Genomic DNA, 6,058 nt, shown 5'->3' on the forward strand with positions numbered 1-6,058 from the left:
TTTTTTTTTTTTTCTTTTTTCTTTTTGTTTTGGACTAACCTAAAGATGGGTGGCTCAAACTCACCCAATGGTACCATAGAAGAAAATACCTGGCCATCTGGTTTCTTTAAGATTATAGCTAAGAAAACTCTATGACATGTGGAGTCACTATAAGTTGGAATTGACTCACCTGCAACTAACAACAACAAAAATATGGATAACAATCCAATAAGGAAAGCATCACTTCCTAATTTACTAAATTCAAAGTAGACTATGCTAGTTGCTGCTTCCTACCAATAAAATAACAGGTAGAACCATAAGAAATTGATTATATTCAACGTTTTTGACCCTTAAAAGTAGCAGTGCCATATAGTTCAACTTAACATGTATAAAACTTTCAAATAAATTAAGACCTTTAAAGTGATGACTGAAGAACATCACTGACATTCAACCAGGCAGTGAGGAACTATGCCAAAACAGCCTTTTTTGCAATACACTGGTATCAGGAGATTTTGGCTCTAACCCCAGTAAGACCACTAACATTTTCTCTGTGACTTTGGACAAATTTCTTTTTGTTTGTGAAGCAGTAGTGCCTCGTTTGTGACATTATGGGGCTTGATATAGGGTGTTTATTTTTTCGTATCTTCAAAACTCTTTCTTTGTTCCTTGCTTTTCTAAGTTGCAAAACATGGAGTAACAACTTTCTATAACCCAGTTCAGAATACAACTAAATCTCATTTCTGATGATTCACGGAATGAACAACTGGAGCCAATGGCAGGAAGGGCCATTGTATGTAGTAGGCTCCACATGGACTAAGATAGGAATGGGATGTATTGGCCAGATGATTTGTGAGTTAAGAGCTCAGATTTGGATATGAGCTAAAATAAATTTACTGCCTGTTCCTTAGAAGTGAGGATGGTGAGACTTCATCTCACCTCCTTTGGATATGTTATCAAGAGGGACCAGTTCCTGGAGAAGGACATCATGCTCGGTAAAGCAGAAGGTCAGTGAAAAAGAGAAAGATCCTCAACGAGATGGATTTGTACAGCGGCCACAGCAATGAGCTAAAAAATAGCAGTGATTCTGAGGATGGTGCAGGACTGGGCAGTGTTTTGTTCTGTTGTACATAGGGTCACTGAGTCAGAACGGACTCAAGGGCACCTAACAACAACAGCAACAACAACACCTGTGTAACCTAGAGTAACCTACTTGAACTCTCAGAGTCTTCATTTGCCCGTCTATGAAATGGGGATGCCAATCATCACTTCACAGGGTTGTCATATGTCTGGCATATAACAAATGGAAGCAGAATGACTTTGAGGCTACACACTAAGGTTCCAGTGTCAGATTTTGGGTTTGCTCAACTTCCCTTGCATTTCACTTTCCAAATCTGTAAAATGCACATGATAATTATAGTGCTGTGGCAATCAAATTCAATAATAGCTGTAAGCACACAGACTAGTACATGACTCTTCATTAGAAAGCAATAAAAGGTAGTTATTATTATTAATGGAGTTCCTAGGTGACACAAATAGTTAAGTGCTTGACTACTAACCAAAAGATTGGCAGTTCAAACCCACCCAGAGCTGCCATGGAAGAAAGGCCTGCTGATCTACTTCTGAAAAATTAGCTATCAGAAATCCCTAGAAAAACTGGCCACATGAGATTAAAAGACAAGCTTTTGCCCAGGGATACAGCTTAGAAGTTAGGAAGGAGCAGGAAAGAAGGACAAATGGAAACAGGAAACTCAAGAAGGAAATGGGAAGAGTTACGATACATTGTGAGGAATGCAATCAATGTAACAAAACATGTATGAATTGTTGAAATGAAAACCAATTTGCTCTGCAAACTTTCACTCAAATCAAAATAAAAAGTTTTCAAAAAGTCATATGGACTGCAGCTCTATTCTGCCACACACAGGGTCGCCATGAGTTGGAATTGACGTGACAGCAACTAACAACAACAACCACAAGAACCCAGTACTTGTTATACAACAGTACATATTGTACACCAAGACTGCAAACACTTGGTGGTTGTTGTATGGTATCAAGTTGATTCCAACTTACAGCAACCCTATAGGACAGAGTAGAACTGCCACATGGGGTTTCCTAGACTGTGGTCATTATGGGAGCAGATCACCAAGTCTTTTCTCCTGCAAGCCACTGGGTGAATTCAAACTACAATCTTTCAGTTAGCAGCCAAGTGCTTAACCACTGCACCACCAGGGCTCCTTAAACACTCAGTAGGAAATCATTATTGAGGACATTACTCCAAGTCAGAAAAATAAATGACCTGACCATCAGCCGAAGCAAACACAAATTAATGAATTGTTTTTGACTCTTCTTGAAAATATAGAGTATTGCTCAGCATTTAAGAGCTCAATCTGTAGGATTCCAAAAAGAAATGCTTTCTGAATTCCACCATCGTTGTTGACACACACTGTCTTTACTTTGCTGACCAGTGTCACCAGGTACCAGAAGCCAAACCTCTGCATCTCTCAGCAGAAGGCCAAGTGGTAACCCCATGGGGCTTAGGCCCAGGGTGAGTGAATGCATGGAAATAAGGCCATGCTTCAGTGGTTCCTGTGTCAAGCAGTACTGACAAAGATACACAGTTCTCCTGACAGCATAGAATCATATTACTGCAAACGCAAGTGTCTCACACCTGGGAAAGATGAAATTACACTGAGTGTAATCTTCCAAAACCAGCTCAGCAAGAAGTCGCTTAAACATTTAGGAGAGGAAGGAGTTGTCTCCTGGTAAAGAAAATATTGCAAGACAACTGGGCAGTTTTCACTAATTAGAAGGCCTTGGCCTTGTCAGTTGAAATAATCTTTGATCCTTGATTCTCCTTATTAATTATACCTTGAGCAGCCTAAACACATTCTCTTAAATGGGCACTTGGCTTTTCTGTACTCATTCACTGAAGAAATCAGTCCTTTGGTGAGGTTACATAAACATATTAAATCAAAGCAGATAGATATCAGATACTTCACTATAAATAGATTTATAATTCGTCCTTTCAGCAAAACTCAGCCTTGCTCCAATTAGGATCAGAGAAGATTATTTGCATGCTGTAATGTAGCAGTGAGCACATACCAAGGGCTGTGATCAAAACTGAGGTCAGACAGGAGTTTTGCAACCTTTATCTCTGGGTTTAAGTAACCAGAAAGCTAGTATTTGGAAAGGTGTTTAAACAAAAACTATTCCAATGAGCCCTGCCACAGCCTTCCCCTAGAATCTGTTTTCTCCCTTGGCTCAGGGCAGACCACCTGATTCGGCTTCATACCAGGGGGTGGGCAGAAGCAGCACCCTCCCTGAGCCACCTTCCACCTGCAGCTCGAGCATATTGTAGCTGTACTCTTCTCTCTTCTCCCTCCCCCAATAAGGTAACTTAGTTTGGAGTTTAAATGGAAAATTAAATCCATGAATCCACACCAATTAGCCCTCCAACCAAATCCAAAACATATCAAAGGCAATCGGAGGTCAACCAATATTTTAAAACTTAGCTTAAAATTTTAAAAGGAGATAATACATAGCAAAAGTCACCCGTATTTTACAATTAGAAGTAGATCATCATCCCTCTCTCCTCAGCTACCCAGTTTTGTTCCCTGGAGGCAGCCAGGGTTGTTAGTTTCTTGTGATTCTTCCAGAAGTGTTTAATGTTGTTATTGTTAGGTGCCATCGAGTCACCTCCGACTCATAGTGACCCTGTGTACAACAGAACGAAACACTCCATAGTCCTGTGCCAGCCTCACAATATGTGCTGCATCTGAGCCCATCATTGCAGCCACTGTGTACAATGTTTCAGAGCTATTCGTAAAGTTTTCCAGAATTATAACAGACAGTGTTTCACTGCTATTCATAAGGTTTTCACTGTCCAATTCTTTGAGAAGTGGATGGCCCCTTCCTTCTTCCGAGTCTGTCTTAGTCTGGAAGCTCCACTGAAACCTGTCCACCATGGGTGACCCTGCTGGTATTTGAAATACTGGTGGCATAGACTTCAGCCCCACAGCAACGCACAAGCCACCACAATACAGCAAACTGACAGACAAGTAGTGGTTTAATACATATTGTATATATATGTATATATTTCCTTAAAGACGCACATACACACATGCAAATGGTAGCAAATCTAACCCATTATTTCTGTACCTTGCTTTTTTCACTACATGTTGGAGATTCTGCCACATGAATACATATAGGAAGGACTTGCTCTTTTCAGAGGTTGCAAAGAATTCCATGGACTCAACCAGTCCCTTAATGAAAGGCAAATGACTCTCCTCCCCCCAATCTTTTGCTGTTTCAAACAATGTTGTAACACACATATTCTTGTATGTAAAAACTCATATCTAGGTATGAATACACCTACAGAGTAAATTTCTAGAAATAGAATTGTGGGATTAAAAATATGCACACGCCTCATTTTGACTGATACTGCCTGATTGCCCTCTGGAGGTTGTGTCCATTTACCCTCCTACCAGGAATGTCTCAGTGGTTCTTTTCCCAAACCCTGGCCAGCCAGGTATGTTACCAAACATTTTGACCTTTGCCAAACCAGCAGTGACAATGATATCTGTTTTCACATTTGCATTTCTCGTATTGTAAATAAGCAGAGCACCTTTACATGCTTTTACTTTAAATGGTCTATTCATGTCCTTTGCCTCATGATTTGTTGTTTGTTTCTTCTTATTGATCTGTACATGTGCTACATTAAGAAAAACTGACAGTGATGCACACTTTAAAAAACAAATTTCATCTTTGTTCTTTGATTTTTGACTGTTGATTTTCTTCCATGCATATTTTAAAAAGTTTGAGTTTTGCATACTTGAGTTTATTAAACTTTACTTTTATAGTTTTTAAGGAACAGAAGGGGGAGGAAGCAATTACCATTTAACTGACCACCGTAAAAACTGACCAGGACTCAAACTCCTCACAATGACCAACAAGACTGTTTTCCTACCTTTCAAGTTCCGTCTCTACGCATCCTCTCTAAGCAACTAAGTTCCAGCCATATAAACTATTTGCATCTCTCACAATAAATCTTGGTATCTGCTTGCTTATTTGTTTCATACATACAGCTTATGGCATAGACTCTGTTCTAATTGGAATGTCCTTCTCAATCCTGTACTTCAAATTTATCTGTTAGGCAAACTCCGGATTCATATAAGCAATTAAAACATCCCCTCCTTTATGAAGACCTCCTGGCCTGTCTCATCTTATCTGTGTATAATTCATTTTATAGCATTTTCTGTGGATTGCTATTGGTATTGGCCATGTGGTTCTATTCATACCTTAAAAGGCACAGTATAAGCTCTGGAGTCAAACTGTCTGGGTTCAATTTCTGGTCTGCTACTTATTTTCTACGCAAATGACCTTCAGCAAATTTACTTTTCTGTGCCTTAGTTTCCTCTTCTGTAAAATGGGATAATAATAATGAACTGCTTTGAGAATTAAATGGATGGAAGTGTTAAAAGTGTTAAATAACAACTGTGTTGAAAATAGTGTCTACCACAGAGAAAATCTTTGTTAGATAAATAAAAATACATTGAGCCCAGTGTCAGTGTAAGCAAGAGAGAGTCAACCTCCAGGAAGAATTGTGCTATAATTTATCTGCTTTCTTGTCTATCTTCTTTTCTAGACTGTGAATGTCTTTAATGAAGGGACCAGATATCACACTTAACAATATCCCAAGCACCTAATATATGGTGGGTTTGTTGAGTGAATAAATGCTTTCCCTTCAGATGCTTTCATTTTAGCTGAAATATAAATGCATAGATTTAAGAAAGACCTCAAAATAAACTATAATAATGTTAATCATCAGTAAAGCAAGCAAATACAAAGTCCCTCTATGTTTCATTGATAAAGAAATAGAGAGATCAGAGGAGTAGAATTAACAAAGAAAAAATGCTTGGGATAGTTTTCTTTAAAGGTTTAAACTAGGGAAAGAACACAGATTACAGAGACAATGAGAATATCCAGAGAAGGGTAATGACCACTACATCGGGCCACCTGGGGACTCTTGTAAGCCCTAGGTAGCTCCACCCATAGCTTCTCAAATTCATTCAAATGCACATAC

This window comes from Orycteropus afer, unplaced genomic scaffold (genome assembly GCF_000298275.1).
Source record: "Orycteropus afer afer isolate SDZICR_OR568_19922 unplaced genomic scaffold, OryAfe1.0 scaffold00103, whole genome shotgun sequence".
Classification (NCBI taxonomy): Eukaryota; Metazoa; Chordata; class Mammalia; order Tubulidentata; family Orycteropodidae; genus Orycteropus; species Orycteropus afer.